Source organism: Sturnira hondurensis, unplaced genomic scaffold (genome assembly GCF_014824575.4).
Source record: "Sturnira hondurensis isolate 20B ecotype Veracruz unplaced genomic scaffold, ASM1482457v3 Scaffold0019428, whole genome shotgun sequence".
In the NCBI taxonomy this organism is placed as follows: domain Eukaryota; kingdom Metazoa; phylum Chordata; class Mammalia; order Chiroptera; family Phyllostomidae; genus Sturnira; species Sturnira hondurensis.
The window spans coordinates 5,877,386-5,900,921 of NW_028092059.1; the positions used below are offsets into that span (position 1 = coordinate 5,877,386).

The 23,536-nt window shown below is 44.6% G+C and overlaps 1 protein-coding gene across 3 annotated transcripts in view; it reads left to right on the forward strand.

Moving 5' to 3' along the window:
• Nucleotides 1-23,536, forward strand: part of LYPD6B (LY6/PLAUR domain containing 6B) — a 168,321-nt gene that overhangs the window by 21,532 nt on the left and 123,253 nt on the right. The window contains exon 1 of one of the 3 annotated variants that reach the window (XM_037027824.1): nt 10,697-10,750. The exons of the other annotated variants lie outside the window; for them this stretch is intronic. The gene's annotated coding sequence lies outside the window, so the exon portion shown is untranslated. Of the gene's footprint in view, nt 1-10,696; nt 10,751-23,536 lie in introns of those variants that run through there. 3 annotated transcript variants of the gene reach the window in all.

Below are 23,536 nucleotides of genomic sequence, written 5' to 3' on the forward strand. Positions count from 1 at the left end.
TCACCCACTTTTTAATTTAGCAACTTTTATTGTCTTCCCACGATGAGACCAGACACCTTGTTAATCACTGGGCTGACAGAGATGAATAGGACTCAGGCCTTGCCCTCAAGGGGCTGGTGGCTGGGCTCAGGAGAAAGCTAAGCAGATGGTAGTTGCCCTGAGCACTCAGTGCTCTTTGGGGAGGGCCCTGGGAGCAGGGAGTACTCAGGAGGAGCAGCCCTGTGCACTTGGCTGGGGCAGGATGTGGTTCTTGCAGGAGGTACCAGGGCCTGTGTCCTAGAGGATGACCTGGAGGTGGCCCAGAATGGAGGGCATGGGCATTCTGCAGAGAGGGAGCGTTGGTTTCCAGGTGAGAAGCGGTTGGTGGGTTTGGTAAAATGTAGGAGCTCAGCGTATTGGAGCAGACTGTGAGGGAGGGGTGAGGAGGAAGGAGTCTGGATAGGGATGGGACTGTGGAGGGCCTTGGATACTTTACAATGGGTTGTCAGTTTGGACTTTACCAGGAAGGTATAGGAACCCACAGCAGAATGTTAGGGCAGGAGGTTTGCAAGACTGTTTAGCGTTGAAGTTACAAGCAAGGGCAGCCCCGTTAAGCAACTTGCCCAGGTGACTGGGCCTTGGATCCTGCCTTCACCACACTCCAGCTGTGGGCAAGTTGCTTAACGGGGCTGCCTCATCTTTAAAACAGGAGTAAAAACCCTACCTGTGTTCTGGGGTCCTTGGGAGGAATAAATAAATAAATTTACCTAAAGCTCTTACAAAAATAAGTCCATAGTAAGCACTTATTAACATTTAGTTATCTTTTTGGGGGGCGGGGAATATCATATTTTACATGAGCAGTCTCCTTGGACTGTATATCAGTTAGCTATTGCCATAATAATGTGGTGTAAAACACACTCCAAAATACAGCTTAGAACAGTGCTTTTCAACTTTTTATCTCACGGCACACATAAACTAATTACTAAAATTCTGCAGCACTCAAAAAATACCTCCATCCATAAATACAAACTTTGCTTTCCAGGAGCCTAAATCTTAATGAGAATGGCAATTTATACTTTTTACCAATCTGACAAAGAATAGGTATAATTTGATTCATTTACACCAGACGGCTATTGTTGTGTTGGCTGTTGTCTTTTATTTAAATTTAACAGTCTAAGAGAAAAGAGGTCGGTGTCCCTGAAGAACTAGTCAGGGGTTGCATGTTTGAAAAATTCTTGTAGCACACCAGTTGAAAATCGCTGGCTCAGAACAACGATTATTAGGGCTGTTGCAGCTGTGGGTTGGCTGGGACCTGGCTGATCTAGACTGGACTTGACTGAGCGGCTGTGCTTCAAGCTGTGACCTGGCTGGGCCTGCTGTCTGGACTTACCTTGGGGTAGTTTTTCCAAAGGCAGTGGCAGAGCTGGAAGGTGTAAGAAGAAACCTGCAAGACTTCTGAAGTCCTAACCTCTCTCTAGCCCAAGAAAGTCGCAGGCACACCCAGCATCAAAGGGCAGGGGAATACAGAGATCCCTGTTAGTGGGATCTAAGTCACTTGTTGGAAGGCGTGAACACAGGCAGGGGTGAAGGATGGCAGCCAAAAATGTGAGGTGTCACACAGGCTGCACTAGTGTGTCCTGTAAGTGCAACTCTGTCACGTCAAAGAGAAAGATGCCATGAGGGGCAGAGTCAGCATTCAGCTCAGGGAACCTTAAACCCCAGGCATCTGGCTTCACGTAGAGACCTTCCTTTCCTGCACTGGTCCCAAGGTCAATGGTTGGATCTTGCAAATGCCTTTCTCCTGCTGCTCAGAGTCTCTGGGGGAGACTGCCCGTTTTAGGGGAAATGTGTTGGTGTGGGTCTGAATCTGGACTCTGCGGGGTGACGTGGGGTGACACCCCCCAGTACTGCCGTGGGAGGCAGAGGGGCAGAGCCCTTCTGCTGGAGTGCTCTGTAGTCTCTCTTCAGACCAACCCGGCTGCAGGGACATCCTGGAACATGGCTGGTAGCAGGTGCGAACTGCTATGATAAGTCTTACTGTTTAAATCCAAGAATAAAGTAAATGTTTGTTTACATGTGTTTTTAGATATGTCTCTCCCAACACAGAGGAAGGAGTTGCATTCTTTCTGGGCTCCTGGCATTTGTTTTCTAGTCTCTGGGAACCTCCTGTGAGGCTTGCCTGGCTCTCCTGTGGACACCCCTAGGCAAATGCTGGAAGAAGGGAGGGAGAGACAGTTTGGTTAGTATTTATGAGTGCGTAACTCTACTTTCTCCGCCCAGGCTCCCCTGGGCTTGGGAGTAGGATGGAGACAGTGGTGGGAGGAGTCAACTATGATCACTTTGCCAGCATGTAAAATAATCTCTCTCCTCTGCCCTGGCTTCCTTATGCTGAGTGTCAAAGGTACCCATTCTTCTGCAACAGAAAAGAGAGAGCAGGGACAGGGTGGACATTCTTATAAATCAGGCTTTTCTATTTTCTGCATGAACATAAGATATTATCAAATTAAATATCAGAATTTTTAACATGCTTGTCCTTTGTTAAATTAAAAAACTAAGCAAGAGCTCTAAGATTATGCTTAATAATTAAGTGTAGTATTAAATCGAGCAGTTGTTTTGGAGATGGGAAAGGAATACATTCTAGAGTTTTTTGATAACAAAAACAGCACTGGAAGTAACAAGTAAAGCATATGTTTATAAGCTGCGCAGTAAATTGTAGCATTGCTGATGTTCGGGCTCTCTCTCTAGTTCATTTATTGTTGGAGGGGTTACAAGGCTGAAGGCTCCGTGGGCTGCCTCGATCCAGAGGAAGCTCCCTGGCCGTGCCCTCCCTGCAAGGAAAGCAACAGGGAAATGAATGCAGAAAAGCGCAGGTTCTAAAACCAAGCCAAGTGTATACCTCAGAAGTTACAATATTTTTTTCTTAAAGTGGTTGCTTCTAAAAGGCACAATTCGAAATAGTCCCTGCGAGACGAGACATGCTGAAATCCTAATGGTACAATTCTATTTTGTTGAGTCAAAAAAAATAGGGCTTGGATAATGATGAGTCATAGCTATGCAAATGCAAAGAAAGATCATCCTATCTTGTGCTTCAGGGTGAGTTGACTGTAGAAACCTGTCCATATTACTTAGTAGGGAGGATTAAGTCAGATGAAAGCTTTCTGTGATATATGTTCTTTTTCTTTTTCTTTAAGCACCATTTATGGCTGAGATACTAAAATAGTGGTTCCACTGGCAGCTTTTAGGTGTCCACTGTGGGCAAGGCTTAGCAAGGAGGTAGCTACAAGGATTGCAGATGGGCCCTTCCCCCTCCCCTCCCCCTTCCCCTCCCCCCTCCCCTCCCCCTTCCCTTCCCCTTCCCCTCCCCTTCCTTCCTGCCTCCATCGATAAACACAAACTTTGCTTTCCAGGAGCCTAGATCTTAATGAGAATGGCAAGGTGCAGACACTAGAAACTGAAAAAAACAAATGCAAATTTATATAGTACATATTGTGTATGATAGATTTCTAATATGTCCGGAGGGAAAAAAATCAAGAGTAAAAACCATGGTTCTGAATCTTGATTTAATTAAACAGTGAATTCTTCAACTTCTTTTAGATTTTTCAAGTGTTGTTTCCAGGTGTGTCAGGGTTAGAACAACATTGCCGCCCGAGAAGTTGCAGAGAGGTCAGTAGCAATCGGTGACTCAGCTACCATGCACTTGGACACCCCACAATTACTTTCTCCACGCCTGCTGAAAACTAGGACGACTGACTTCAAACAGAAATTGTTGCTTAGCTGCCCGGTGCCCCATGGAAGATGACATGGCTCGATGGTGATGATTTGACTCGTTTCATACTCTTACTGAGATTTCTTACAAAACTATTATGTATGTTTGGGTTTTACTTTGAGGTTCTTGTACTTCATATTAGAAAAATGAATTGGAATACTTTCCTAACTACATACAACACAAAGCTGCCAAAGTTTTCAGAATAAGGCAACGTGGGAGAATTATTTGATAGATTTTTAAATAAATTGTTTGTACATAATGTCAATTTGGACCCCACCAAACATAACATGTTCCAAAAATAAACTCCAAAGAATTGAGTATTGTATATGTTGGGAACAAGAAAAATAGTCTCAGCCCCAAGGAGCCTGCGTCCCCAGCAAACATCCTGTAAGTTGATTGCCATCTGTTTAGTTTCAAAATTTTCCTTTCAGTTGAGTCAGACCCCACCCTGTTGGGCTCTGTAGGCCAATAGCTAACAGCCACATCTGCTTCTGTGCAACGCTTGCTTGCTTGCCTCTATGTGAGGACTTAGCTGTAAGCGCTGGGCGCCACTCCCGTTTGCAGCCCCTGCGGGCACCGTGTCTCTGGACACTTTGAGAGTTCGCCCCTGCGCAGGTTAAACTTGGCCAATAAAGTAACATCTTTGAAACCCTGAAAGTCTCCGACATTTGTTGGATGCAACAGTATATTCAATGTAATTGAGTAGGTTGTAATTGAGTATTTTCAAAGTATAGAAAAGCTAGCAGAAAATATTTATTTGGTCTGCATAGAAATAAGAGTTTTTATGGCTCTAAAACAAGAGAAACAACCAGTGAGGAAAAAAATGAACAGATTTAAATATATTAAAATGTAAAACTTCTATACAAATAAAGAGACAAGAGACTGCGGAAATTTGTACTAACTCGTGGCACAAGTATGAATATCAGCGATAGCTTCAGTATATCGCTTACTCAGATGTATAAATAAAGAGCTGTCCCCACATACATAGATGTAAAACATAATAGGTACCATTTATTTAATGTATTTCTGTGCCCACACAGATATACAAAATTGGATTATACTCTTGTTTTGTATGTAGAATGTTTTATAACCAGTTTTTCTCACACGTCCAGACTGTGTTTCCAACTAATCTTCTAAAACATGGTTTTCAGTGGTTGGAAAGTATTTCATTGGTAAGGAAGTACAGCCCCATTTTGCTTAAGTTTCAGTGCTGGAGGTTAAGGTTATGGAAATATAATTTCAAGTGATTTCTCACACTAGGGTCTGTCATTAGGGGTATGGAAAAATCCATGGCACTGAATGATTTACCAAGAAGCACATTTGATATATATATATTTTTTAATCATTAAAACAATTTATTTTCAGGTGGTAGTCATAAGAAAATGTTTTTTTGTTAAATCAACAATTTTATAGGTGGCGTTTGCCACTAAAACCTGTTCTAGCGAAGGAGGAGATACTATTTGAGATCCCACGCTTTTCACAACATGTCATCAGTTTTCTGTAAAGGCCTTCCTAGAAGAGACGAGCTAATGATCGTATCTGCAGGCATCTCCAGGACAGGGATGACTGTAGCATTATGTTAGGGCCCTTTGTCACGCATGTCAGTCCCTTATCTTGCTTTTATGGCAGAGGAAATAGAGGCACTGGAGAAATAGCTTTGAGGTCGCGCAAGTTAACAGCAGATAAACATGAGCTCTGGCAGCTCTGAAATCGCCACTGTGTGTAATTAGTTCACTGCAGGCAGGAAATGACAGCATCGGGGATGAAAGGCAAGTGTGGTGTCTGGGGACCTGGGGGCTGGAGGCTCCTCTGAGCGGGAATTTAGTTTGTTTCCGAGGGTTCTCACTGCACAGACTTGGACGCCTCTCAGCCAGGCACCTTCTACCTTAGGAAACACACAGCACCTGGAGCATTTTGATGGGCTGTCAGGTGGAGGCGATTGCGTGTGGCCTGAGCCATTGCTTAGGCGTTGAGGTGTCTTGCTGAGGTTTTCTGGGGTTTCTGAGTGTGGTTTTTGTCTCTAGCTCCTGATGGCCCTGAGGTGGCTGGGAGTGTGAGGTTGAGAGTGAAAGGGCGGAAACTGTTTTGACTCGGAAATAGTTCACTCTCCCCTGCACGCCAGTGTTCTCACTCACCTGGTAAGTGCTTGGTCAGCTCATCTTTTTTCTTTTTTTGGCTCCTTATAACTGATAAATACTGAGTTCATGGACTGTCTCCCATTCTTAGGCATCTAACAAAGTCATTGTAGCGAAAAATAGGGTCTTTGAAAACTACCACCAGGAGATTGCATATGTTTATGGAAATTCTGGGGAGTCCAGAGCAGACTGATGAGTTGGAGCCAAAGGCTGCTTCCATCGGATGCTCTGACAAATTCATTAGGCCCTGGAACCATGACTATCTTCATTTCATTGATGCCCCCTCATTTTTAAAAAAAATATTTTATTTATTTATTTATTTTTAGTTGGAGAGGAAGGGTGGGAGAAAGAGAGGGAAAGAAACATCAGTGTGTGGTTGCCTCTAGTGCGCCCCCTACTGGGGACCTGGCCTGCAACCTAGGCAACCCAGGCCTGTGCCCTAGACTTGGGAATCCAGGCAAGTGACTCTGGTTCACAGGCCTGCGTTCAATCCGCTGAGCCACACCGGCCAGGGCCGTCAACCCCCTTTTAAGGACATGGCTGAATTTAATCACCAAGGGTTGTTGGCTAGAGAGAGTTGGATCAGTACCCCTGCTTTAGAACTTTGAAAGAAGGTGGAATTCTGAGTTCACTGTCTCTTCAGCCCAGTCTAGAATGAACTTGACATGCTTCCGGAAAGAACACCAGCTGGACTCTACTCACTTTCTGTTCCATCAAACCCGGCTGCTAAAACTGGGGTCCATTGCTTGGTAGCCCTGGGAACCCCTGAGAGCTTGGGAACTGGTGCCGTCACCTGTGTTCCAACACACCCTCTGGGGGGCTTGTGCTGCGCTAGTCTGAGAGGCACTGGTATGTACCATGTGACTTCTTTAACTGCGACACGGAGCTTGATCAGTGGTGAATGCTTCTTCCTGATCATAGTTTGTATCTATACCTTTATGACCCTTAACAAAAAAATTTAGTCCTTTGACATTTTAATAATTTAAATATCTTTTAAAAGTTGTTTTTAGTATAAATTACTATGTTATAATTATAAATGCTTCAGAAAGTACAGAAACATGAGAAGTATAGAGTAATTTACCTTCCAAGTACATGTATTGATAACATTTTAAAGGTACATTTTCTTTTTGTTATTTTTCTGTGTGTGATTTTAAAAAAATTTGTTTTTTGTGATTTGTAGACATTATATATGATCTGTGTAGAAAGTCAAGAAAATAAGAAAAATGATGAAACAGAGACTAGAATCTATCCTACATATTTAGGTTTGGGGGCTTTATGTCGTGTTATAAGGTGGGACTTCATAGGCTTTGCTTCTGTCCTTTGGCTGTAGAAGGTCCTCTCAGATAATCTTTACTTTTAGTTTTGATGCCACCTATAGTTCCCATTTCTCTATTATTTTATGTAATTTCAAAAGATTCCTAGTGTAATCATCAATGTCTTAAATAGTTATTTTATAGTCATAATGAAGAATTTATTAATCTCTTTGTGCAACTGAAAAATTAACTACTCATGGTGGGACATATTCTATATTCTATATTAATCCTCTTCGATTGGAAACTTCCTGGAAGGAAGAAAAGCCTTTTACTTTTGAAGGATGCATGACCACACTCCTTTCATTTGATTGACAGTTTGTCTCCTTGAGAGTGAAGGGAGGGACTGTTTAGATTGACGATCCCTAGAGGAAGTTAAGTCCTTTTTTTCTTCTGTCATTTGCTTAGAAACGTCTAGATGATAGGGGAACAGCACTGTAAGGAAGCTGGTTTTTGTGTCTTGAGCTCTTTGCTGAAACTGGAAAAATGCAAGACAGAATGAATTGATCAAAATCTGCTCGTTAAGGTAATTTGGGGAGAAATTGACATGTGATTTTTAACACCCATTGAATAACTGGCTTCGATGTTCAAAGCAAGGCCTGGGACAGCTGGTTGTGTTTTGTCAGCAACATTTTGCCAGGATTGTTCTGGAATACATCATTGCCCTCGATGACGCAGACTCTATCATGTCACGTGAAGAATTCCATGCATTTCTGTGTCCAACTTCCAAACCAGGAGAGCCACAAAATGACCCAGCAATATGAATTTGTCTCTTTTTGTGGGTGGGGTGGTAGGTGTGGCCCTGGTAGAGCCTCATAGTGAAAGATTGTGACTTTTTGGTCAGTAACAATAATGGCTGATTTTTGTTACCTGGGCTTTGAGGGATGCACCGTGGCCCATGCTTATCTGGGTGACACAGACTGTCACTGCAGTGACAGTCTTAAGAACAGTGGAGTCACTGCAGTAAGTTGTTTAGAATCTGTCATGAGCATTTGTTAATTAGAAAACTGTTTTTGTGATGCATGAACCTGGGTTGATCAGAATTGAATTGACTTGGTAGAGAACAGATTTTCAGGTACCACCCCAAAACCTGCGGTGTCTTAGATCTTGGCTGATAGCATCTTATTCACGTTGAGAAGCTGGTTGGGCAGGATACAGGTGTAGTCTGGATCAGCCAGTTTGGCATTTTAATTTTCAAAAGACTTTAAAGCATTACACATTTAAAAAGTGTCCCTGTGATAAATTCCAATGCTCTGGACTCCCATAATGCTGCATGTTATTCTTTTTAATCATCATGGCATCTTTTTATAGCATCGTTGCATGTCCAGGTTCCCATGTTGCTAAACTGTGTTCTCTGTTGTGTTATCTGGCCCCAGTCCCATGTATGGAAGCTTATATTCAAAGCCACAAATAGAATCTTAGGATTTTTCCCTAGGCAAATGTGTTGGCTTGCTGCCTAACTTTTTTTGGGTGGGGGGTAGGGGACAGTTTGCTTGAAATATGGAGACATAAATTCTTGAGAAAATAACCACTGGAGAGTTTTTAGTAAATCAAAATTGAGTAAATATATGGTCTTTCTATGCTTAATAAGAAGGCTTATGTTTCTGAAGGAAGGTTCTGTATGGTCTTACTTCCTGCTCCTCTTGGATCTTGTTTCTTGCCTCTCTCCCTGTGAACATTAGGTTCCAGCCACACTGGCCGCCTTGATGTTCCTCAGCATGCCGGCCGTGCTCTGCCCCAGGACATTTGCACAGAAGTCTTCCCTTCCTGGAATGTTCTTTACCGTGTACCTGCAAGGCTGCCTCCCACTCCCTTGAGACTCAAATGTGAATTCTCACTGAGGATGTTCTTGGCCACCCACCTGTAATTTCAGTCCCTCTCTTTGGCCCTGTGACATATCATATTCTGCTTTCCTATTTTGTTTTTTGCTTTTCTCTTCTCCTTAGCCATTAATATCTAACAGAATATAGATTTTTCGTATTTAAGTTGTTGGCACCTCTCACTGAACTACAACTTTCCTGAGGACATGGTAGAGTTTATTTCCTCTTGTATTCCCAGTCTAGAATAGTGTCTGGACCATCATACAGATAATCTGTCATCATATATTGCTCAGTAAATAACAACTGCAGGGAAGAAAGAAAGGTTGTGGGTGACTCTTGTTTGGTTTCTACCCATCATAATCGACCTCCACGTATTAGACAGCCCATGAGAGCTCTTGGTTAGCCTGCTCCCTGACCAGAGAGCAGTCTGGGAGTTTGAGGGGAATTTTGACGCCCCTGGTTCCTGGCAGGCTTCATGGGTGGTGATCATGGGAAGTAAAACTCTCATTACTATTTGGCTGAGAGAGGCAGGTTCTGTAAAACCAGTAAATGCCTCTCTCTCTACACAGTTTTGCTCTTTCATGCATTTCCAAGAAGTCAGTCAACAGGTAGCCTGATTGATTTCAGGAGGGTAAAGACAGCATATTTACTCTGGGATAGGTAATAGGGAAATGCAGCCTTTGGCCTTGAGATTCCATTTTCTTTTGTCCACGGCTAAAAGCTGTGTGACTTACTTATCATTTAATCCCACACTTGGCATTAGCTGCAGTGATAGGTGAGGGGTGTGAGGAGAGGGATTTGTACGTAGTGATAAGACGGTGGGAATGTGAAACTCGATTTGGCAGGGTCTACCCCGGGGTTTTGCTGAGTCCATGGCAATATTTAATTACCTGTGCAAACATTCTATTCAAGATAAGACTATAACAGTTGCCTTGGGGAACATTCTTTTGAGTCAATATTTGTTTGATCTTTCTATGTAGTATTTTGGCCCTGCTATTCATGATATCACAAAGTGCCTATAGCAAGTGTCATTTTCTGGAATTTGCTGTATTTGTACATCAGGTCAGTTCTGGAAGAGGTGGGGGTTGGAACCATTGTTTAAGTAGAGGTTTTAAGGGGTTTCAAATAAATCTTTAAAATAAAAGTCCTCTGTTCCAATCACCTGACAAATAATTTTTAAAAGCCTGGGTTAAGTACTCTGGGGGATTCCAAAATATAGGATAAGCTCCTTGCCCTCAGTTTGCTAGTAATTTAGCCATAGAAATAAGATTTTAATCAGTATATGAGATACCAGGTACACATACTAAATAATAATAATGGCTACAATTTAACGATCCTTAGCGGAACTGAGCGCTGACCCAGTGCTTTTCTAAGCAGGCGCTGACTCATGGAAGCCTCCCCGTAGCCTGGTGAGGCAGGGGCTATAGGTCACTGTGAAGTTTGCCTTGAGTGGACAGTGCTGTGTGAGTGTGGGGGGAGGGGAGACCAGGGAGGTGAGGAGGCTGAAGGGAGCCCTGACCGGTGTGGTGCAGTTGGTCGGGCATCGTCCAGCAAAGCGAAAGGTTGCCGGTTCCATTCCCATCTCTAAAAATAAATAAACAAAATATTTTTTTTAAAGAGAGACATAAAGGGAAACTTTAAGGAGGAGGACTCTCACTGTAGATTTGAGTGATCAGGAAGCAAATGGCCGTGTAATGGGAAGAAAGAAAAGGACCTATCGGGTATTTGTTGTTTTTGACGGTAATAAATACCCTTTTTTCTCCTGGAAAGTTGTTTTATCCTTCCTAGCCTCTCAGCACGTGTGTGTCTGGTGAATGAGACAATAAACAAGTATGTAACTAAAGCATGCAGAATGTCAGTGTGGTAAGTGATGTGGAGAAAAATAAATACAGGAAAAAGTGCTGAGGTGGTAGAGGAGATTTATCATTTCAAACAGGTTGGTCATGGAAGGCGAGCTGAGACGTTTGAGTGAAGACTGAGGGAGGAGGGAAGAACTTGGAGGCTCCTACGGGAGGAGCCTTCCAGGCAGAAGGAATGTTCAGTGCAAAGGCAATGTACCTGGGTTATTTAAGGAACATCAAAAAGGCCAGTGAAGCCGGAGAATAGTGAGCAGGCAGGGGAATGGTTGCCGGTGAAGCCATTGAGGCAATGGCAGTCCAATCACTGCTGGTTTTGGTGGTGGTGGTGGTGGTGATGGTAGTGGAGGAGGGGTACTGAGAGTTTCTGAGTGAGTGGAATGGCCATTTGGCAGTACTTTCTCCAGCCCCGAGCAGCTGCAGCACCTCTTGGTTTTCAGTGGCAGCCCCAGCTCAGTAGCTCTCAGATCTTGATCCATATCTAACGTGGGCAAAGGCACTTTCGCAGCTTCACACCCGTCACCTGACAAGTAGGAAACTTGAGCTACCGCTCAAGCCCTGGGTGAGAGCACGCGTGTGAGCTGAATGATGCCCCTGCCTCAACCCTCACAATATTTACTTGGCCTGTAATTCTGAGTGTCTTGGATTTCTTGCTTGGCATTGACATTCCTGCTGGGACCTTGGCCCTCAGGGCTGGGCTCTCGGATCTGCCTGGTGCTTGCCGTCCTCCCTGCCAAACCCCCCTCCCTGTGTTGCTGGGAGTCAGTGCCGGTTCAGGGTTGTATCTGTTGCAGTTTGGGACTGTGCACTGAGTGGAGACGTTAGGAAGATCCACTGAGCTGCCAGGCCTCCTTTTCCTCACCCCAGTGTTTTTGGTTATCTTTTCACCTCTGCCGTATCTCCTGGGATAATAGACGTGGGGGCTGGAATTGCGCACTGCTGACTGTGCTTCTTTAGACACACATGCTGGACTGTTGCCAAAACTCCTCCAGGCAGGGCTGTGACGTGCGGATTCCTTCTAGCTTGGGTGTCTGCCTTTGATCTTTAGCCTACACAGCTGATCCACTCAGTTGTAAGCACAGGCTCTGCCAGAGAGGGAGAGAGGGGGACCCAGGGTGGGGGCATGGAGACCCGGCCAGGGGACTGGCAATGTGAGTGGAGGAGGGCAGAGTGAGAGATGCGGGGAAGGAAACCTCAGCAGAACTTGGTGGTCTGCTCTGTGGTGACTCAATATGAGGCAGAACCAGCTGTTTAAAGGTTTACACATGAACGTTAGTTCATAAGTTGCAAATGCACCTAGTCCTTTCGGAGTCTTACAGCTGAGTCCTGACCAAGTTATGTGAAGAAGAACGTGTCTGCCACAGAGGCCCTGTGAAGGTCCAGATAGGGGTGGGCTGATAGGGGTTAAGATTTGGTGGGTCAGCCCTGGCTGGTGTAGCTCAATGGGCTGAACAAGAGCTTGTGAACCAAAGGGTCGCTGGTTCGATTCCTGGTGAGGGCACGTGTCTGGGCTGTGAACCAAGTCCCCAGTTGGGGATATGTGAGGGGCAATCACACATTGATGTTCCTCTCCCTCTCCTTCTCTTTCCCGTCCCCTCTTTCTAATTAAATAAATAAATAAAATCTTTAAAAAATAGGTTAGGTGGGTCAGTGATAGGGTCCCTGAAGTGATAACACACCCACGCACACCGTGCACACACGTTCGCATGTTTTCAGCCAATCCCTCTGTTGGTTTCTGTTTTCAGTCACAGTCACTTCTGTGTGTGTGGATCTGAAACACCACTTTGAATGCTGTTGGTAGGAATGAGAGTGCAAATCGTCCTGACCCTCAAATTTATAGAGTTTGAAGTAACAGGAAGTGCTTTGCAGTTTTCTCCTGCTCCCCGCAGGAGGACCCTGACTCCTTCGGGCTGCACATAGAAGCTTTTTTGAATCTTCTATGAGGGCCAGGTGTGCTGTTGGGTATTTCCAGTGCCGGAGAAGAGTAATCACATTGAAAAATGTTGTTATGACATGTAACATTGGCATGGTCCTAGAAAAGGTGGTTAAACTAAGAGATATTTCCTTTTTGAAGAAAAGTGCTAACTTATTTAAAGTAATAGAGTAAGTCCTCCCAGTTCCTTTCTTGGGAAATGGATTAACTTGAATTAACATTTATCGAGCTTCCAGAATATCCTATGAAATGCTTTAAAATTTTAAAATACAATTTATTTTCTGAATAGGTAATGCGCTCATGTGGTTCAACATTTAAAGGCTGCAAAAGACAGTGAAAGTCCTCCCTCCTTCCCCCAAGTTGGCCAGTTCCTTCCTCTTGGCAGCTCCTGCCCCCATTTCTGATACATTTCATTAACAGTCAATGTCATCGCTCAATCAGTGTTAATCATGTGGAAAAACATGGTGTCTTTTCTCTCTTTAATGACCTTGTTTTTAACAAAACAAACCGATCTAATCATTTATAGCTGTAGCTTGACAATAAATCTAGTGATTACAGAATTCTTAGGTGCTGACATCCTTAGACTAGGAGCAGTAAGAGCCCCCGGCAGCTTGTTGGAAGGTGGAGCCCCTGGCCTTCTCAGTCAGAATCAGCGTTTCACGTATTCGCAGGTGATTGGGAGGTACGTGAAAGTTTGAGAAGCCACTGCAGTGTATTATTTTCACAGCATTGGTCCCAGAGTAACCTGAGATGGTCTTGGAATTAGAGCTGTGCTCCGCACGTTACTCTGAGGGTTCTGTTTTGTTGCTGAAGTTGAATGGCGTGCTCTCTCACCCAAGCAGCCTGGTACCCATCTGACACCACATAGCTACTACGGCGTTATTGACTATGCTCCCGGAGCTGTACTTCACATCTCGTGGCTGTTCCTGTAACTGGCAACTTGTATTTCTCGATCCCTTCACCTTCTAAACCCTTCCCCACAATCTCCCTCCCATCTGGCAGCCATCTGTTTGTTCTCTGTATCTATAACTTTGTTTCTGTTTTGTTTGTTCATTTATTTTGGTTTTTAGATTCTACATATTAAGTGAAATCATATGGTACTTATCTCTATCCGACTTGACTTAGCATGATACCCTCTGGGTGCATCCACATTGCCATAAATGGCAAGATTTTGTTATTTTTATGGCTGAGTAATATTCCTTTGTGTGTGTGTATGTGTGTGTTTATATACCACATCTTTATCCATTCATCTGTGGACAGTCCATTGACGCTTAAGCCGTGTCAGTAATCATGAATGTTTTAAACTGAGGCGTTCAAGGCATTTCTGTAAATTCTTTAGTGGTACAGTGTCCCGGTTAGGATACGCAGGGGCTGAGTTTGGTTGTGTTCTGAGACGAGAGGAGGAAGGAGCTCTTCAGTGCGGGGCGGTGAACACAGTCCTCACCCAGGATACGCAGAGTTTGCAGGGTCAGCCCATCCCCCTTTCATATTTGAGGGTTTGTAGTTTTCGAAGATGACAATCAGAGCCCCTGGCTGTAGCCAGGCTGCTGGCGGCTGGAATGGATGGCCATAGAGAACTCAGTGGCCGGTGTCCTGTGAAAAGCCACAGAATACTGTGACAGCTTATTTTTAATCTTCAGGAAATTCTTTGCAACTTTGAAAAGATAAGTCTAAAAATCTGAAACAATAAGGCCAAAAAAAATCCAACTGGGGATTTTTTGAGCACGAGAGCATTGAAACCAGTTTTCCGTCAGCCTAGGAGGTGGGGCTTTTGGTCTCTGCAATGGCTTAAATAGCCATCTGGACATAATCGATTAACTGAAAAATATGTTCTCCTTGTATTTGGAAATCATTGTATTTGTATGCATTTTGATTTTTGTTACAGAAAAATTTCCTAGGACTGCCCCGGAGCAGCTAGCTCCTCCAGGTCTGTTTCAAAGTGATTTGAAGGAAGTGGCTTTTAAGGGTTTTGGTTTCTCTTCTTTGTACCCTAGTCTTCAGAGTCAGTGAACTGGGCATACCCACGCCATCTCCCGCTACTACAGTCGGTCCAGNCGATTAACTGAAAAATATGTTCTCCTTGTATTTGGAAATCATTGTATTTGTATGCATTTTGATTTTTGTTACAGAAAAATTTCCTAGGACTGCCCCGGAGCAGCTAGCTCCTCCAGGTCTGTTTCAAAGTGATTTGAAGGAAGTGGCTTTTAAGGGTTTTGGTTTCTCTTCTTTGTACCCTAGTCTTCAGAGTCAGTGAGCTGGGCATACCCACGCCATCTCCCGCTGCTACAGTCGGTCCAGTTTGGGGCTCACCTGGGACCCTTCGTTGTTAGCACACTACGTGAGACCCTGTCCTCCAAGTGCTGGGTGACTTTTTAGTGGATAAAGTGTGAATTTAATAATGTAAAAATGGAAGTTAATCACGTTGGCATCCAACTTTCAGTTTGTCATTTGGATGAGAGTGAGCTGATGTCATTGAGAAAGGGGGGGGAGTTGGAATGGCACTGAGTCCCCACGCTGTGGCTTTGGACTAAAACTGAGTGTTGCTTCTTGAAGCAAATGCTGCTGCTTCATGAAGGGCAGGTTTCCTTAAAGGGCTGTTTCTGACTGGCTTGGCCCTCAGTAGGGAAAAGAAAATCGTAGAATTCACAGCCAACACTACCAGTTTGCCTGGTAGGCTGACCTAAAAATGTCACATTGTGGTGCCACAGTGTCAGGGCAGAGGAGGGCCCTTGAAGGATGGCAGGAATCCCATAGTGGAGGTGGAGGGGATGCTGTCCTCACCCCGCACCCCTGCTGCCCCCTGCCTGGGGAAAGGTGCCACTGTGCCTAGACAGAGGGCTGCCGGTTTCCTGCCATAACCAATATTCATTTGAATTGGCCTTTGTGTCCCTCTCTGTTCGTGAAATGCGTTGCCCGTATCACATCTGAGTCTGTTGGAGGACACCATTCCTTTCTGTAATCCAGCGGTTTGGAAGGTGGGGTTGCCAGCCAGGAGGATGAGTACAGTGTCCTGAAGTCCCCAGGTCCTTTGGGATGAGATCACTGCCTTTGGCCTTCTCAGGCTGTACATTGGTTTGCTCCTGAGATTGGTGCACATGCTGAGGGGCCCTCGATACCCCTCCCTACAGTGTGCCTCTGAGGAGCCCACAGCTCGGCTTCTGGTACCGATTCCAATGAGAGTCATGGCTGGCCCAGCTACTTTCAAATTCGGAAGAACAAAAAAGAAATTTTTAAGATTGTTATCACAAAATTTTCTTCTTTAAAGACCAGCAAAAATGACCACTGTGTGAGTTACCTCTTAAATATAGTTTGTGAGCTCCATTCTAGGCCCCGTGAGGGCGGGCTACTATCTGTTTTGTTCACTGCTGGGTCTGACTTCCAGTGTGTGGACTGGTATCTAGCACATAGTGGATGCTCAGTTAACGCTTCTTAAGTGAGTAGACTTCCATTGCATGCAGTGTAACTCTAGTCATGTTTTTCTAGGCAATGTTGAATGTAACATAGATGTTACTGATGCTTGCTGTCATCTGAACTTCAGTCATAGAGGGCACATACCAGAGATCGATTCGAGAAGCCCATCCAAGTGCCGATTGCTTATAGATGTAGGTTCATTTTTGGTTTCTGTGGCTGCATTTGAAAGAGACACCATTGTGCTAGGTTTTTGCCAGATGGACGTTTTTGGGAGACAATGTGCATTAATTCTATGTTAAAGTTCAGAAGTGAGTCTGAACTACCAGCCTCCCTTGCAGTCTTGTTACTTATTAAAATGCCATTTCTATTCATATTCTCTTTTTTTCATGCCTTATTTTCAGCAAGTACATTCTTTTTAGCAGATTCAGGCCTTTGAAGAGGAATTCATTCCTGCAGTGGGGGTTACGAGTCTGGGGGGAGGTGCCCTGTAGTTGGCTTTGGGGGGACGTGCCTTAGCCCGCTGTCTCTTGTGCTGGGGCTGGAAGAGCCACCCCAGACAGAGGCGGCAGCAGGGCTCCAGGGGAGGAGGGTTTGCTGTCCCTTCCTGCTTTGACTTCTCACCACTTTTTGCAGCACGCTTTGTATTGATTCCCGAATTCTAATCTTGGTCTGTGTCCCCTGATTTGTGATTTAAAGCAGTCTGCTTTGTTGTTCCGTATCCGTTATTTCATCTCCAAGATAAACTGCCCCGTTAACCGACCTCGCCAGGCCTGGGCTGGGTGGAGGTGCTGCCGTGGTTTGCTAAGGCTGCCATAGCCCAGTAACACAAACTGAGTGGCTTAAACAATGGACATGCCTTTTCTTAGTCCTGGAGGCAGGTCTTGCTCCCTTTGAAGGCTGTGAGGATGGATCTGTTCCCGGTCTCTCTCCAGCTGCTGACACTTCCCGGGCCTGTGGCAGTGTAACTCCAGTCTGTACAGGGTGTGCTTCCTGCGGGTGTGCAACTTTTCCCTTTTTTATGAGGACACTGGTGATGTTGGCTTAGGGGCCCACCCTACTCCAGTACGACCTCCTCTTAACTCCCTGCGTCTGCAGTGATACTGTTGCTAAATAAGGTCACATCCCGAGGTGCTGGGGATTAGGACCTCGACTTGTGAATTTTGGGGGGACACAATTCAACCCCTAACAGTAGGCATGATGGCCAAATAGAATTGGGCAGTCTGACATAGCGGGCTAGATTCTCTCTTTCTTTTTTCTCTGTTTTTGAGAATCCAGTGTATTAGGAAAATGCCAGCCCAGAACACAAAGATTTGTTCTCTGACTGGCATCCCACTTACAAAGGCCAGACAGAAGTCGACTTACATGGTATCTTGATTTAACTCTGATTAATTTCAGGGCATGATAAAGCCTGGATCCTTTTCCAGGCAAAGGGCTAGGATCGGGCCCTAGTGCTGGGAACAGATGGAGACACAGGTGCCCCTGTCAGAGCTCTCCTCATGTTTCCTGGCCTCTTTGAGATCCCAGTTAGAAGACGTAATTGGGGATCAAAGGCCTTGGTAATTACTCCTCCCAGCAATTCCTGCTAATGGCTGCAGAGTTATTTGTAGGGACTATTGCTGGGACTGTGTCTAATTTCACTTTTCACTTTACATATAGATGTAGATGTTGGCTCCTAATTGCCCCGCATGCTTACTTTTCTTTAGTGGCTGATTTTATAGATAACCGTCATTTCTGAAGTGGTTTGAAGCATAGAAGTTAGAGAGATCTCTTGGTGTAGGAGTATTAACTTAACTTCATATTTTAAGTTACACTGTTATGAAAGCACTATATGTGTGTAGAAAGTTGCACATGGAAGAGTAGAGGTTAGTGAATTTCCGTACACTGAACAAACCTATGTGACAAGCACCCACCCATATCAAAAACTAGGACCTTGGTCTAGTTGGGTGGCTCAGTTGGCTGGAGCGTCGTCCCCCACACGGAAAGGTGGTGGGTTCTATCCCCAGTCAGGCACCTGTCTATGTTGCCGTTTCGATTCCCAGTCCAGGCACGTATGGGAGGCAGCTGATCAATGGTTCTCTCTCTCTCTCCCCCTTCCTTTCCCTCTAAGATCAATAAACACATCCTCAGGTGAGGATTCAAAAAGAGAGAAAGAAAGAAGTAGAACCTTGCCAGCACCCAGAGACAACCCCCGCCCGTCTTGCCGCCTCCTGGTTACTGTCTCCCTTCAAAAGTGACTGTTATTCTGAGTTCTAACAGCATGGATTCTTTTTGCTTTGTTTGAATTTTATATACATTTTACATGTATTTAAAACTTTTTTAACTTAAGAAAATTAATAAGCAAATTATGCAAATACATTTTATATAGTCATAGGTTATAGAAATACTTTTTATACAGTCATAGACACTTTTTCGTGTCTGGCTTCCTTTGGTCCACATCACGTGAGGTTTCATCTGCGTGTTGCCTGTAGCCATGTTCATTGATTCTACGGGAGGAAAAATAATGTTGCCCTGCCCTTCAGAGTTCATGGCTAAGACCTCTGTAAAAAAAGACAGTTTGATAAGAGAAAAACAAAGAAGTAATTAATGTGTACTTTATGTATACGGTAATACATAACCAAGGGAAAATGTCTAGCACCTGGGGGTGGTTTCGAATTCAGGCTTAAATACCATCTTAACAGGGAAGGGGAAGGAGGAGTGGAGGCCTCTTTGGGGAAAATAAGTAATTCTTAGAAAAGATGATGGGCCCTTGAAGAACAGATGAGAAACACCTGAGTTTGTGACAAAGTCCGTCTGGGTGTGGTGTGGACTTCTAGTCTGCTGTCCTGTAATGGTCAGCCCTCCCTGGTTGATGAAACCGGTGGGGAGGGCTTTGTGACAATTGAGTTTCCTTGGGGGGACCTACTGTTAAGCAGACAGGGGAGTTCAGAGACAGCCTCTCCCTGAATTAGCTGTTTTTCAAGTGCCGATAACAGAATAGCCTGTGTGCCGAATGTTTCGGGGTGGCACGTCCTGAGCTCCTACAGTCATATTTTAGCATGGCAATGTCTGTTGCCCTTCAATTACCATTGCTGCGTGATATTCTAGTGTAGCCTTTCTGTTTGAGTGATACAAATTACTTTCTCCTGGGTAGTTCCTATGTGGTTAAATCCTGGAGTCACTGGCTGCGTGGTTTGCCTCACTTCTTTTTTGTACATGTTCATGTAATTCAGCAGCTTTTCTCTAAGACCCAAGTGCCTGCCAATCTTTCTTGATGTTTGAAGGTCCCTCCCTCCTTTATTCTATCCCTTCAGGATGTTTGAAGCTTCATTCCCCCCCCCCCCCTTAGTAACTGTCTGCAGTAACTTGGAGGAGGGAGACCTCTGCTCCAGTCCTTTGACTCTTCTCACACTAACGTGCACGCGAAGGAGCTGTGAGCAAAGGCAGTGGGATTAGCATGGCCCCCCAGGAGCTGCTGAATAAAGGTGATATATCTTTGCTTCTCTAGCTTTGATTGCCATGCTACATGGCTGGCAGCAAGCTGTGATTTTGACTGTGAGGCATTCTTTCTTGTGATAAATGGTTTTGGATGCCCGGACATGCAAGAATTGGATGTTTTGCATCAGTAGTTTTTCAGAGAGAAACAGCTAACCTTCCCCTCCCCCATACAATTCCCATTTTCTCCAACAGTGATAACGTAGCCTGAATGTGAATAATATTACAAATTACTTTTTAGCGTTTAGTTACGATGAGTGTCTCACTCAGTGCTTTAGTGTAGTACTTAATGTGAAAGATTGACCGCATCTGGAAATCCATAAATTACAGTATAAGCAAGGCACTTAAAAGGGTGTCCAGCACATAGTAAGTGCTCAAGAGCCGAGGCTGTCAGTGTCCTCCTTTGAAATTATTTGGGATTTTCCTTGTTCTGGCAGAGGGCCCCGGATGGCTGGACTCCATTGCATGGTTAATAATTACCATGTAGTTAGGCAGCCAAACACCTTGTCAGCTGAACCGGTCTGGGTACAGCCGTAATTCAGGTCTCTCTTTCTACCTCATTGCTTATAGGAAATAAGGAATTCAGGGTGCGGAACAGCTTTCTCCACCTGCCTCGGTGCTCCTGGGTATGTCTTCATAAAGGAAACCCAATGCCGCCAGGAACAGATGTTCCCACTGCAGATAAGGAAACTGGTGAAGAAATGCATGTCTCCAGGCTAGAGTTTGGGGCCAATGGACAAAGTGCCCTTGAATGGGAATAAAGTGGGACAGTGGGGCACAACTGCAGAAAAGTTATTACTAAAGGAAAGAACTTTATGCATACCAGAGCAGTACACTGCACCAGCAAACAATTAGCATTTTTCTTGATCTACTTTTGTTGCAGGTGGGCACAGGTAACCAGGTTATTAGTGACCGAGGACAAAGAATTGAACCAAACACACTGAGAATTTATAGCAGAGAGAGAGAGAGCGAGAGAGAGAGAGCAGATTTATTAAGCAATAGCACACGCCACAGAACATGGGAGGGGGCCAACTCCAAGCAGAGACTGACCTTCAGTGGCTAGAGGGACTCTGTTCTTATAGGGCAGATACTCCCTGGCTAGTTTCGGTGGGCTTTATTGAGCATGTGCAAGTAGTTATATCACTTTTAAGCTACTGCATATGGGGTCTGCCATGACTTTCCTTGGCTGGCCACCAGGGCAGGGGGTCCTGCAATGCTAATTTAGTGTAATGCTGTTAGGATGAAGCAGGGGTCACACAGCATCTTCTACGTAGGTACAGTCATGACTCACCATGACTCACTGTGATGCAGCGCTTTTCCAGAAAGTGAGGGCAACCCGTCTTAGAACAGGGTCTCTCTGTCCTGTATGGAAGTCCTTTTAGTCCTGAGGCACCTCCGGAATTTCTCCTTCCTGCACAGCCGGTCTTAGAACTTGGTTTCTGTTCTTTATCAGTGTCTTTTGTCTTAGTCCGGGCCCGTTTCAGAATTTCCTCCCTCCTGACCATCTCCTGCACCACCGTCCTCTCTCTCGCTTTCTCTCACATTTCAGACTTCAGAGCATTTCCCCCCTAAATACTTCAGAGTGCATCTGCTATGAAGAAGGCCATTTCCCTTTTATTACTATAATATTACACATAAGAACATCAACAGTGATTGTGTTCTCACCTAATATGCAGTATTTTCCAATTTTCCTGCAGATTTGAAAAAATGTCTAATTTTTTTCAACATGAGGACTTAATCAAAGTTCACATATTGCATTTGGTTGTTATGTCTTATTAGTTTAACATATCTTCTATATCTTCTTCTTTACTGTTTTGCAAAATCTGGGCTAGTTGTCTTGGAGAATGTCCCACATTCTGTGTTTCCTGGTTTGTTTCCTTATGAGTCATGTGCTTATTCTCTTTTGTGTATATATCCTGTAAGCTGGAAGTTAGATTTAGAAATATGAGTAGATTAAGGTTGAATATTGGCTTGGTCCATTCAGGCTGCTCTATAACAAAGTATCACCAACTGAGTGTTTTATAAACACTCTGAGAAGTTTATTTCTCACAGTTCCGGGGGCTTGAGACTGAGATCAGGAGGCCAGTATGGCCTGGTGAGGGCCCTCTTCTGGGTTGCAGACTTCTCTGTGTAGCCTCACTGACAGAGGGGGAGGGAGTGCCGTGGGGTCTGTTATAAGGCATTTATGAGGGCTTCCTCCGCATGCCCTAACCACCGCTGAAAGGCCCCACCTCCTGATATCTAAGGCCTTGGGGGTTAGGATTTTGATATAGGAATTTGGGGGGGACACAAACATTAAGACCAAAACAGACATTTTTTTACAGACTTTCTTTATTTATTTTAGACAGAGGGGAAGGGAGGGAGAAAGAGAGGGAGAGAAACATCAATGTGTGGTTGTCTCTCGCATACGCCCGACTGGGGACCTGGCCCACAACCTAGGTATGTGCCCTGACTGGGAATCGAACCAATCGACCCTTTCGTTCACAGGCCCATGCTCGATCCACTGAGCCACACCAGCCAGGGCTAAACATTTTTTTTATTGGTCTCTTTTTTTAAATCCTCACCTGAGGATATAATTATTGATTTTTTAGAGAGAGAGAGGAAGGCAGTGAGAGTGAGAGAGAAAACATATTGATGTGAGAAACATCAATCGGTTGCCAATCAGAGATTGAACCTACAACCTAGGTATGTGCCCTGACTGCGGATCGAACCTGCAACCTTTTGGTGCACAGGACAGTGCTCCAACCAAGGGAGCCACTGGGCCAGGGACCACAGGAAGCATTTTGCCCAAACGACTTCGTAGGTGATGCTGTGAATCTCACATTGCATAATATGCTGCTGACTCAGTATTACTGATACAGAGCTGATGACTGCCAGATCCTCCCACTGTAAAGGTACATTTTCCCTTTGTCGTTAGTGAGAATCTGTGGAGTGCTTTCTGGCAAACTGCATGTATCATGTTTCCAAACAATTTTCAACCAATTGTTTTGCTTCCTTGACCCCTCTTTGAATCAGCTATTACATTGGAGTTGCGAAATGGGAATTTTGTAATTTTTTTATTGCTTTTGTGTTGAGCTGCTGTCATTTTTCTGTAGAGAATTCTCCTCACCCATTTTCTGAGTTTCACTGTGGATTCTTGGGTTTTTATTTATTTAACACATTATAAACAATCCCAGCCACTACTCTTTGATACTCTGGATGTCCTTCATGGTGAAGGGCATGAGGAAGTTTAGTTTGTTCATCGACAAGTTCTCTTGTATAAGAATAGGGCCATTTAAAATAGTGTCTTAACTGTAGGCAACTGGCTTAAATTATTTGCGTTCAGAAGGATGTAGAATGTTCCAGCAACGAGAGTATATCTTTTAGGGGGTTTACCCTCGTTCTCTCTCTTTAAAAAATATTTTTATTTAGCCCCAACTGGTGTGGCTCAGTGCGTTGGGTGTTATCCCGCAAAACAAAGGTAGTCTGTTCGTTTTCCCGTCAGGACTCGTGTGGGTTACTGGTCCGGTCCTTGGTTGGGGTGTTCAAGAAGCAATGGACCCATGTTTCTCTCGCACATTGATGTTTCTCTCCCTCTCTTTCTCCCTCCTTCCCCTCTCTCTAAAAATAAATAAATACTTAAACAATTACTTACTTAGTTATTTATAAAGAGAAGGGAAAGGAGGGAGAAATAGAGGGAGAGAAACCTTGATTGGTTGCCTCTCACATGCTGCCCGGCCTGGGACTGAGCCTACGCACGTGCCCTGTGGCCACCATTTGCTTTGTGGGGTGACACCTAACCAACTGAGCCCCACTGGTCAGGGTAGGGCGGTGGCTGGGGAGTTATTCTGTTTAAGACCCCTCTTTGGGGCAGTT